The sequence below is a fragment of the Solanum pennellii genome, chromosome 6 (genome assembly GCF_001406875.1).
Source record: "Solanum pennellii chromosome 6, SPENNV200".
Taxonomy (NCBI): Eukaryota; Viridiplantae; Streptophyta; class Magnoliopsida; order Solanales; family Solanaceae; genus Solanum; species Solanum pennellii.
Window position 1 is genome coordinate 40760216 of NC_028642.1, and position 13650 is coordinate 40773865.

Sequence of the window (13650 nt, forward strand, 5' to 3'; positions counted from 1 at the left end):
AAAAATAAGTTGTTGATGTGTTAGGCAAGTAAGTGCTTGTAAACACTTTTTTAATCAAAATATCTGAAATACCCTTAAAAGTTGTTAACATGATAAAAGTTGATTAATTTAAGATTTTTATACTTAAAAAAATGAAACAAAATTAATTTATATTTTACATCAATAAGTAATTATATTTTGCTATCATTCACATATTTCTTTATTATCACAAATTGTTTATAAAGAATTATTATAATAATAATAATATATATAATAATAATATATAATAATAATAATAAATAATAATAAAATAAATAATAACAATAATAAAGATAATAATAAATAAAATATTATTAATAATAATAATAATAATAATAATAACAATTATATATAATAATAAAATAATATGAAAATAATGATAATAATAATAATAATATAATAATAATATATAATAATAATAAATAATAATAATAATATATAATAAAAATAATATATACTAATAATAATAACAATAACAATAAAATAAAATATTAAAAATAATAATAATAATAAATATATAATAATAATAATATATAATAATAAAATAAATAATAATAATAATAATAATAAATAATTAAATATAATTAATAATAATAATAAAAATATAACAATATGTATAATTTAAATTGTATATGAAATGATAAATTGGTTGTTTTTTTAATTGTATATGCTACATAATCAATAACAAACGATAGGATAAAGATGTTGAGGTGTTTTTATTTCTTCCTTTTACGTTATTTGTATATGTATATTTAAGTTGAATATGTTGTTTGTATATAGGCACTTAATTGTATTGTATTATATGTCTTAGTTTTAGATATTACATAATATCAAGACACAAATATATACGTCAACAATTATATATAGAAATTATCTGACATACAAATTAATACATGACATATATATACTGTTATAAGTCAAATACGAATATTATTCAAAGATACGTATTGATATAAGTTAATACAAATATTATTCAAATATACATATTTGTTGTCTTAAAATATACAACTAATTGTATATATAGTATATAATATACAATACGTTTAGAAAACATATATAAATACATAAATATAAAAAACAAACTGAATCTGCATATATATACTAATTATACACATATACAATTACAATGCACAAACCACTATGAATTTCATCGTAATTGTGAAGTACTTATAATCGAATTGTACAAATCAATCAACTACTTTATATACAAGTTCATACGCTTAAAATTAATATTTTATTATTAATTCATAACTATACAATTCAAACTGATATAGTAAAATACAAGACGTTCAATTTGAAATCGAAATTGATTTGGATATACACAATTAGGAGGGAGAATCTAAAATTTTGAATTTTGAATTTTAATTTTGTTGAGAGATTTTACTTGAAGAAGAAGACCTATTTGGTAAGGTATTCTAATTAGATCTAATAACCTTTAGATAAGGGGTCATTTTCCATAATTATACCAGAAATTGTCATATATTTAGCTAACTAAATTTTAATGCCATTTTGTATAATTAATTAAAAACAAATGTTGCTTAAATAGATAAACTCTAGTTAAAGAAGCCTATTATGTTTCATGCAGCTATTTATGAATTTTTTTTCTTTTTTTAATCCCTTTTTTCTTTGAAAAGACAGAGATACACTTGGGTTTTGGGCTTAAAATACCTCAAAGAGGAATTTTTTGTTATTTTTTTTGGGGAAATTTCAGATATGACAAACATATTTAATGAAATAAAGCTATATGAGTATAGTTTATGTAATTACATTCATGGGTATAATTTAGTTTTCTATAGAGCATTTAATTTATATATTAAATTTTTTTTGTTTATAATTTATACAATATTCTTCTTAATAAATGGATACATGAGTACTAAATAAGGTAATAATTTTTTTTTGCATAATTCCATGATTCAAGCTAATCCTTTTAAGTCAAATACTTTTCCAAAACGAGTTCTATAACAATACAAACATCATAAAAATTTGTATTCGCATATCACTGAAACAAATAGAAAATGAAAAATTCTTGGTTCATCAATATTCTTGTATATTCTTCTTTCAAGGAAACTTCATGTTTTAAACGGCGAAAAAGAATAAGATTGATTTGTATAGTATATAATTGAAATTTTCAAAATCGCAAGTATGTATTTTTGTTCATACAAATATAAACAGATTGTATATTAACAATTCTATTCTAATTGTTGGTCAGAAAAATAGAATGATACAATTTGTATATACGAATTGTATATGTATACCTCTACACGTGGGGGGCATGTTTTGGTGGTTGTTTGCAAATGAAAATAACTCCCTATAAAAATGATTAAAAAAATATATGTCAATATATAAATCGAATATTTATACAAATCAATTACTATTTTCAATTATATACTTTACATGTATAAACTATTTGTATAAATAAGAACTATTTATGATTGTATATAACTATAAACTCTATATGTATATGATTATATGTACATGAATATAGTACCTAAATATACAAAAATATACATATTATACCTCAATTTTTTTGTATATAACTATTAAAACATAAACTCTATATGTATATCATTATATGTATATGAATATAGTACCTAAATATACATATACCTCAATTTTTTTTTGTATATAACTATCAGGACAAATCTCTATGTGCAAATTTATTTTATACAATTGCCAAATATTCTTCAGATTGTGAATATATACCAAAAAAATACATACACCTCAAGCAATTTTGTATATAACTATTAAAATATACAAATCGCTATATACAAAAATATTTTACGCAATCAAGAAGATTTGATGAATCAGACACAACCTTGTCAGATGTTTTTGATTGATTACTATTAGAATCACTAGATTTCTTGATTGATTAAAATTGTGTTTTAAGTCACTACCTCGTGATCCTTATGTTCTTTGAATCCGTCAATTTCAGATTCACTCTCCTTTGAATCACTGGTTATTGCTTTCCTCTTTGTTCCTTCTTCGACAATTTTAATGCCGCTAGTTATGACGTTGTTTATAACTTTTTGAACTACCATTGGGGTTATTTTTTTTTCTTGGATCTCAATTCTTCCATTGATTGCTCATCTTGAACTTGTTCGGATAGACCCCAAAATCTTGAGTTAAACCCATCCGACGAGGGTAATTTGTCAACAAAATTGACATGCAATGACATACCTCGGATAGTCCTCATAGATGAAGATGATTCATCCATTCTGATTTTGAAGAACTTATAATCTAATAAGAAAGAACGATTATTTTAACCAAAAAATATGGAAAACTAAGAAGCACAATACATATACATTTGTTGAAGAAGGAAAAAAATAAATAAAAATTGATTCACGGCTAGATTTTGGTGGTTACCTGTCAAAGTTGAAATCAATACCTGGAGAAAGTGAAATTTTGCCAATTTTAATTTCAAAATCAGAGAGAATGAATGATTATAGGAGAAAGAGGTAGAATAGGAATAGGAGAGATAAAATTGATTTGCATAAAATTATATAGAAAATCAAAAAAATTTTACGTTGCTATAAAAAGAGGTGGTGGGTTCCATTAATTATAAAAAAAACTACAATTATAGAAAGTAAATAAATTAAACTATACCCTTATTATATAATTACTTAGGGATGTTTGTCATCCCATGCAATTTTTCCTTTTTTTTAGGTCAAAATGAGTCAAAGGGCTCAAAATTTATTGCTCAGAATAATTAAAGGGAAACTTTCACGTATAACTATTTAAAAATAATTAATTACTCTTCATAGCTATAGTTTGATAAATACAATTTGTAGCTACATTTTATATGGAGGAGAGAGGCGAGCGAGACTGACAAAGAGAGGAGAGAGGAAAAAAGGGGGAAAAGAGTGGAAGAAAGATGAATTGTATATGTATATTGGTTAGATAATTATATATTATACATATGTACTTGTATATATGGCAAGAGAGACTGGGAGAGAGATGAGAGAGGCGAGCGAGATCGAGAGAGGGAGGAGAGAGGTGAGCGATAGAGGGCAGACAGTGGGAGAGAGGTGAATGTTATGTGTATATAATTGTATATTATACATATGCATTTGTATATATGGGAAGCGAGATTGAGAGAGGGAGTAGAGAGAAGAGAGAGATTGAGAGAGAGAGAGAGAGGATAGAGGCGAGCAAGAGACGTCAGAGAGTGGGAGAGACGTGAATTTTATATGTATATAGGTTGAATAATTGTATATTATACATATTTATTTGTATATCCTGACGAATTATACATATACAAAAGTGACTAATTATACAAACTCAAAGTCTGCCCATGTAATTAATGTATAATGTTAGTCGCAAGTGATAATTCTAACAAGCTATATCTATAATAAGTAATTAAATAGTATAGATTTGCTTAACTGCATAATTTTTCCATAATTAAAACAAACAAAAAGCTGATGGGTTAAGGCCCAAAGCCCACCTCCTCTTTAGCCTAATCATGTAAAAGAACAGCTAAAAAATAGTATACTATAGAAGACAGAGATTCAAAAAATAAAATAAAATAGGGGAAAACAAAGATAAGACTCAAATAGAAAAGACCAACAAATAGAAATCTTTCCATCTACCTAGAGATTCGCGGGAGTTGCAGATCCATGCTAAGCACGTCGAAGCTGAAATCGTGGAGGTAACACTTTCTGAAATTATCTTAGTCACTGATTTAAAACTTCAAAAGGTAGCTAAATCTAACTTGAATCATATTTTTAAATGCAAAATTGAGCTGATTTCTTGGTTCAATTTCAATTTTAGTAGTCTCTAAGCTCTTATCAGACGCTGCAGAATCAATGTCAAAGATGAAGTTGAACTCAATCAAATCTTCTATGCAACAAATAAATGACTCAAATGTGTCTCTTGGTTTTCTTCTCTACAAATTAGTTGGTTCTAATTAACTTTAGTTCAAGCAAGAAATTTACAATGGGATGAGACTAATTCAAGCCTAATACCACAATTTGTAAATCTGTTATTTGAAACTTCAATCAAATAAAATCCAACTAAACAAAATGTAGTTTGATGTGCTGCTGTATAAACCCTTTTCTTTTGATTATTATGTGATGAAAATGCCGCCCCTTTGACATTCTGAAATTCATAAATCATTCAGGCTCTTTATTTCTAAATGTGCTAAAGCATATTTGTGGTATCTGTTGCTTGTCGATGTTGAGTAACTTTCTAACTTGCGATAGTAACTCTAAAAAACACGTGTATTTTATAGCTTCTGTACCTGCAAAAGAAAAACTTCATTAGCTAAAAAATCAGCTAGTGCATTGCCTTCCCTAAAGATGTTGGCAAAACGCACTAGCCAATTACTCTTCCAAAAATTAATTTTGTTCATCTCCATTTTAATCTTCCATGGAGTCTCCCATCTATCTTCAATCATATTGGTCATAGATAATGAGTCCGAGTCCGACTCTATTTAAACCGGAAACCTCTGATGTTCAATACAATATCTAACACCTTCCTCAGTAGTTGTAGCTTCTTCACAAATGCATTTAGTTATCCCTAATCTTTTTTATTCAACATATATCAACTCTCTATTAGCGTCTCTCACACAAAAAGCTGCAAATCTCTCTCCTGGTTTACCTCTACTAGCTCCATCTGTGTTACATTTGAACCAAGCAGCATCAAGTTTCATCAACCACACTATATGTGACCTAATTAAAGGTATGCATTGCTCAAGGTGATGAATCAGTTAAGGCCATTCATTTAGGATTTCTTTCATCTATGGGTATTTCATTTTCACTAAATTCACCAAATTATTGTTGATCTCTTGTATAACCCTTTTCTATAATCATATAACCTTCATGATGAATAACATTTCTTCTTTTCCGTAGTTACCAACAAACAAAAGAAGGGACTGTCTGATAAATAGAATATAACTTGTCACAAATCTTTAAGTCCCACCACTTTTTCATGGCACGTTGTACCTGAATAAAAAGACCATGCAATCCAACTGCACTAGCATAGTAATTCCATATTGAGGGTGCAGAATCACCAATAATAAATAAATGAACTATAGTTTCCTTTTGAGCATTTTCACAACATCTACACCTAGAAACTAAATTGATCTTTGATTCTTTTAAGCACCTCATCCACTAGAATCTTATATCTTCATACTCTATATAGCAAGAATGAGATTCAATAGAAACTCCTTTAGTCCAAATACAATCATGATCCTTTATATCCTGTCCTCTTTGTTTGATTTCCTCCCAAGCATTTCTATCCGAACTAGTTTTCATCCACCAACAATTATCAGGAATATCTGATTTAGCAGCATAGTTCAAACTTCTAATAACATGCTCTATTGTTGCTTATGGTAGATATTGTTGAAGCTCGTCTCTATCCCATCTCTTAGGAGTCATAAAAACACTCAGGTTTTTTATAATGATAGCTCTTAAATTTTTTAGATTAGTCACTTTAATAGCCCTCAATTTAGTCCAATCATCCTCCCAAGTGTCTGCCTTACCAAACCTTGGTTCCCACCAAATGAATCCATCCATTTAATCTCTCGCCTCTATCATTTTCTTCCAAATATGAGAGCCATTTTTCCATATTACTTTTGTAGACTTTAGCTATTTGCAGTATTTATTCCACATGAAATTCAACTATAGAGAAGCTGTGGTTCTAAATCTCCACCATAATTTAGCAAAAAAGCTTTAGAGATGTCATATAGTGACCTAAAGCCCAAACTCCCTTCCTATTTTGGCAAACACAACTTTGACCAGAAAACCCAATGTCTAATGTCTATTTCTTCCTTCCTCCTTAGTACTCCAAGAAAATCCAGCAAATATTTTGTGTATCTCATTGATAGCTTTCTTAGTTGGGATCATTCCAGACAACAAGTATATAAGAATGCTTCGAAGGACACTTTCAATAAGAACTACTTTACCTCCGTAAGAAAGTTGTTTGCCTCTCCAGTTTTGTCACTTATCTTTAACCTTTTTTATTAATTCATTGTAGTAATCCTTCTTCTTCCTGTTATGAAATATTTGACAAACCAAGTACTTGAATGGAAACTTGTCTCTAGAGAAACCCTCACATGTTCCACTTGATCCACCAGACTTGCACCTACTTTATGAAACATATAGAAATTACTTTTCTCTTTGTCATTAAGTTGCCTCGACATTTCTTCATATTCTATCAAAACCTTCATTATCTGCTTTAGAGATTCTTCCTCCGCTGGAGTGAAAATAATTGTATCTTCTGCATAAGCCAGATGATTAATCTTTTGACTCCATTTTGACAGTCCAAATCCTACAAAGAATTGATTTTCAAAATAAAATTTGAAGCTCTTAAAAGTACTTATGCGGACAAAATAAATAAAGCAGGTGACAATAGGCCTTCTTGTTTCACCCCTCTAGTAGAATGAAAAAAAATTCCTTTAGTTGACTATTAAAAAGAAATGGAGTACCACTTATTAGCAATCAACCTCCATATCATCTCTGTAAAATGTTGTGAGAAACCCATCTCGACAAGCACTTTAATAAGGCATTGTCAAAATACCCTACCATATGCCTTAGTCATCAAGCGTAATAATTACATTAGCAGGCTATCTTCTCTTTCTGATATCCTTGACTATCTATTGAGTAAGCAACACATTCTCAATGATACTTCTACCTTGCAAAAAACCGAACTGATTAAACGATATCAATTTAGGAAGTACCTTCTCCACCTCCCATGAATGATTCTAGAAAAATACTTGTTAACAAAATTACTTATTCTTATAGGTCTTAGGCCTGAATAAGTTTGGACAAGGTCTTTTTTAGGAAAAAGAACCTGATGTGAATGTGTAATTGATTTGGGAATAGTCTGACCTTGAAAGAAACAACAAACCAATCTGAATATGTCAACTCCCATTATATCCCCACTCTTCTGATAAAACAAACCTAAAAATCCATCAGGGCCACTAACGCTATTAGCATCAAGTTTAAATGCAATTTATTTTACTTTCTCCATGGTGGGATCTAACTCAAGAAGACATTATTCTCTTGTGTAACCAGACAAGGTACATGCTGAAGAATATCTTGACTGGTGCTTTCTTCTTCCCGAGAAAATTGATTTTTGTACCATTCAATTGCGTCAGTTACCATTTGTTCTTCATCTTCTATCCAGTTATCATTTCTGTCTTTGATTCTTTTGATCTTTAATTTATTTTGTCTCCCTTTCGCTAGATTATGAAAGTATCTAGTGTTTCTAACTCTTTTCACAAATCAATCAATGCCTGCTTTCTATCTCTAGTACTCTTCTTCAAAGTGTAAGTATCTTTTTAATTCTGTCTGACTTTGTTGAAGAATCTTCTATTGTTATGACTTGGATCCTCTTCAAATAAATCCTCTTTTAATCTCACAATCTCTTCCCTGATGATAAATTGTTCAAAAAGTATCACCATATACTTCACTGCTCCACTTTGTTAAGACACTCTTCATTCTCTTCAGCTTGTTCTTAAAGATAACGGAAGGGTTTGATCCCTCTTCTGCAAACTAGTTATGTCTAATCACTTCTAAAAAATCAGCATGTTCAGTCCAAAAATTTAAGAACCTAAATGGTTTGATAAAATTTTGGGCCTGAGCCTCAAACGAGCATAGCATAGGGGCATGATTAGATCCAGTTCTAGCTAGGTGTTTCACTTCCGTGCATCCAAATTGTGCTTGTAATTGCTGATTGACAAGCATTCTGTCCAATCTTTCAAAAAACAGTCTTCTCCAGCCCTTCCATTCCACCGTGTGAATGAGCTCCATTTAAAATTGATCTCCTCTAGTTGACATGAATTCATGAAAAGGCAAAATCTTTTACTTCCTGGGGTTGTACGAGCAAACCTCCAATCTTTTCCTTCCCATTCATCATCAGACTAAAGTCTCCTCCCACCATTTATGGGCATGAAATATTATTTGTCAGTTGGTACATCTCATCCCAAAGTTCTAATCTTTGATTAGCATCACACTTTGCATAGACTAGAGTCACCATAACCTCTATACTAGGATCTTGAAGAAACAATTTCAAAGTCATTTGTTGGGGTTTATCTTCTATTACCTCCACTTGAGTATCATGAGCAACAAATTATCAGATCTTCCCATTGATATTTGGTCTTGCAATATTTAGACCGAATTTTTTTCACTTCTTAATATGCTTGGCCTGTTGTAAAGGATCCATTAATTCAATAATATATAATTTATGATGCTTGTGTAACACTTGAAGCCTATGAAAGGCTTGATGTGTCTTCATTGATTTAATATTTCAAAAAAAAAAAAAGACTTCATCATCTAGTTGATTTGATTTAGCAAAAAATCTTGTTAGAATTATGGAAGATTGTGATTTTTCTATCCTCATATCCTTGTTGTTCTTCTTTTTTTACCCCTTTATAATTAGATTTCAGAGAAATATCAGCTTGCTTTGCTGCTTCATCAATTGCCCTTTGCATATCATTTTTCTTAGTATCTTTATCTTCAACACCAATCTTTTCACTCTGTATTTGTAGAGGGTTAATCTTGTGTACCTTATTTGGAGATACGGAGCTATTGTAATGCAACTCCTCCCCTGATAACTCTCTCACATCCTTCAAACCTGTAGCGGGGTATAAAGTTAATGGCTTAGTTTCACTAGCTAGAACAATCAAGACTAACTTTTGCTACATTTGCACCATTTTTCTCATCAACATTCTTCAGATTTTCTGTATTGATGTTCACTTCTTCAAATTCTTTACTACTAAAATTATCATTAACAGAATACGAAGTATGATCCTTGCTTAACTCTTGGTTTTCGACAACCATTTTAATGTCTTCTGAATAAAATGTTTCTTTTTCTCTTTTCATTCTATCACCCCATTTTGCGTTGTTGATGCTCTTCAATATACTGTTGACTGGGCTACCTGATCTTGATTTTCTCATTTCTTATTTGTTTTTCATCATAACATTAACCGGTTTATCCATCTTATTCTACACCACCTCAACCTGAACTACTTTGCTCTTTTTTTATTCTTAAACCTCATTAGCAGTTGATTGCCCCTCCATATTATTTTAAGCCTCTGCTTCCTCGTTTAATACCTCAAAACCGTTATCCATTTGAATTTTTATTTTTCAAATTCTCCTTAGGCTTTGATTTAACTCTATTATATTTCACTACATTCCATGCTTTAGGTCCCCTACCACTTGATAAAAATTTAGTGGGGAAACTCTTAACAACATGCTCTTTTCAACTTGAAGTTGTTTGCCTGTTCCTTTGTGCAATCTCTTTGTTGTTTTCTTCTTCTCCTTCATTTACAAACACATTTTTAGTTAGTTTCGGGTGTAAATTATGCATTCATCATGACAATGCCTTTGCATTTTTCATTCGGTACAATAGCTAGGACATAATCATACTTGATCTACACTATCTCTTTTCTTACCCCTCCAGTTTGTTCATCACCAATCTCCATGATGACTTGCTTTGGGTGTTTAGCCAAAAGATTAATTTGAATTTTCACTCTATCACAACTTGGCCTAGTTTTATTAATAGTAGCCATATTAAGTTGAACATCCTTTCCAACTGTTGAAGCCAGTGTAAACAATACCTCTTTGAAAAAAAAGGAAGGTAGAAAGAAGTTTAGAAAAAGAAATCCACGCCATGTCGTGTTGTCTCCTCTATAGATTTAAATTTTGCATCATATATGAGAGGTGTCATTTGATAACAGTAACCCTACCTACGTGATGTAGTACACATTCTTTGAGATGATATTCACAAAATCTTCAAATTGATTAAATCTAATTAATATGTGTCTGTTTTGCATGTACCCTATTTGGCAATCTCCTTTTGTTCCACATTGTTGCTGAATTAGCTTCCTAAGCTCATCCAAACTGGGCCATCCATAAGTGAATTTCCCCACCACAACGTACTGAAGATTCTAAATAGTGTTCATTCTTGTCACTTCCTCTTCTTTCCATCGCACCAATGGTTCCTCATCCGCAAATTCAACAGTTTTCATTTCAATGGGCATTGTAACATTAGAGTCTTTATTTTTAAGTAACACTTTATAATTTAACGGATTTTTTTTTGTCAAGGCTCAAAGTAAAGGTTTTTTTGATTTGGTAAAGGAGGAAACTTGGCTAAGGGTGATTGGGATGAAGAGGCTTGATCAACTTTCTGAATTGGCTGAGCGGCGGCCAAATTTGAAAATTGAAAATGCTTTTCATTACATTTTTATTGCTCTCTTTATTTTTCTTCTTGTCTAATTATGTCACTTTGTGGAAGAAATGAATATTTATGTCGTTTTATTATTTTTTTTATTAAGGTGAAAATGCATGATAGTTTAAATAAATATTGATATGCATGACCATTTTTAAAAATCTTTTATTTCTTTTTTTTTTTCGTGCTGTTAAAAAACTTTTGTTGTAATCTAAATTTTTGGTTCCCTTTTAAAATCTTTTTTCCTTTTCTAATTGTTTCACTTCTTTCGTTAAAAAAATGAATATTTATGTCGTTTTTTTTAAATTCTATTTATCAAGGGGGAATGCATGATTAGAGGCATGTTTTACTTTTAAAAATATGTTATTTGGCAAAATAGTGAAAAATGACTAAGTTTCGGAAAATCAATTAATCTTATGATCTAAGAGAAATCGACTTTCCAATTTTAACAGAGTCGACACTTGATTTTTGATAAAATCAAGAAAAAAATTTAAAATTTTCAAAATATTTAAAAACAGATAAAAATCGATTGAAAAAGGTTCGAAGTTCAAATGTACATTCCGAGAAGGTGTTAGGCCCTCGGAATGCCCGCTAACTTGCGGTTGACCGGCGATTTGACTTACTGATCTTTAAAATAAATTATAAGATTTTAACTAAAAAAAGAGAATATTTATCTCATTTCATTCTTTATTTATTTATTTCTAAAGGAAAGCATTTAGAGGAATTTAACCTAAGGGAATAAACTAAATGTTGACCAAAAGTCAATAAAACAAAATAAGTAAATAAAATAGTAGTAAAAATTTAGGAAAAATAACTTAAATACACAACTATAAGCTTAGTATTCTCTAATTTTCCCTTCTTTTTTTAAATATTACATAATTCCCTTTTTTTTAATTTTAGTAGAAGTTTAGAGATACATAGCCTTCTCTCTCCTATAACACACACTTTCCCAATATCATGCCTATTTTTTCTCCACTAAAACACTCAATCTTCTGAATCACTTTTTTAATTTTTAATTTTTAATTTTAATTAAAAACGTTTCACAACATTTAATATGAAATTTTGAATTTCAAAATACAAAAAATTTAAAATTTCTGAAAATTGAACCATTGTTCTCTGGTTCTTCTTCTTCTTACTCCATCATCCGTCTATAGTTCTTCTTCTTGTTCTTAATCCATCATCTGTTCTTCTTTTTTTCTTCTTATTCATTGCTATATTACCTCAGCCGTCTCTAGGTCTTCTTTTTCTTCTTACTCCATCATCCGTTCTTTTTTTTTTGGTTCATTGTTCTATTACATCATATTAATGGATCCTTTTACTAATAGAAGGATTTATGATTCGGACGATGAAAATTGAAAAGAAAATAGAAAAAAGTCTTTGCATGATCCTATGAATGTTCGGAAGGATTCAAACAAAGATTTTGGCGAATCATCTAAATCAAAGATTGACAAAATACACCCAAAGAAGAGAAAAGAAGCAGCAACCATTGTTGTTGAAATTAGTAAAAATTTTAGTAAAGGAATCCCATACGTATCATGATTTTTTGAAAATTGTTATCATGTATCAGACAATAAGTTTAATACATAAGTACTGAGTGTGTTACAGTGTGTTAGTCAATGCATTGATAGATGAATTAGATGTGTATCATATGATTCCTATGTATCAAGAGTTTTTGAAAATTGTTATCATGTATCAGTCAATAAGTTTAATAACTGCGCCATCAAATGTGCTTGTTGATACATATCGACTCAGTGTGTTATAGTGTTTAGACGATGCATTGATACATGAATTTGATGTGTATCATATGATTTTCTATGTATCACGAGTTTTTGAAAATTGTTATCATGTATCAGTCAATAAGTTTAATAACTAGATGTTCATAAAAATGTCTTCAAACTAGATGATATAATCTTGAATTTTCAAAATTTGAAATTGTTATCCAATTACGTGCTGAATTAATGCTTATTAATGAACTGTTACCGTAATTTAAGCTGATTTAGATAACAAATTTAAATATTCCATTTTTTCCCCTTTTAATCTTAACAGTTTTAAGTTACTGTGTATCATTTACCATGTATCACAACATACTATATCACGCCACAACAATTTTAAGGGATTATTAATAAATACTAAATTTGTCGGGACAGAATGTAATTATTGTATTACACTATAGGATTCCTTAAATTTATACAAAAATTTATGATTAAATAAATATAGTAAGAAATGGCTATCCTTTAGGAAATTAATAAAATTCCACCAAAATGTTAGTCAATCCAACAAATAACAAATAAAAGAGAGAGAGGAGATAGTATTTGAATTTGGGCTTAAATACCCAAATTCATTAAATTGGGCTTTGGCCCACCTGTCCTATACTAAGTTATTAAGAGCGTGGGCTTGGGCCCTTTTAATAAATCAAATCCTGCAAAAATATTTGTGGCCTTTTGGGCCTATTTAGTTAAAGGA

At 29.6% G+C, this 13650-nt stretch overlaps 1 long non-coding RNA gene across 1 annotated transcript; it reads left to right on the forward strand.

Annotated features, from left to right (window-relative positions):
* The first annotated feature begins 4551 nt into the window (after window positions 1-4551).
* On the forward strand, window positions 4552-11320 carry LOC114077498. The gene is made up of 2 exons (XR_003578735.1): window positions 4552-4663; window positions 10841-11320. It is a non-coding gene; the product is annotated as an uncharacterized LOC114077498 (long non-coding RNA).
* The last annotated feature ends 2330 nt before the right edge of the window (window positions 11321-13650 follow it).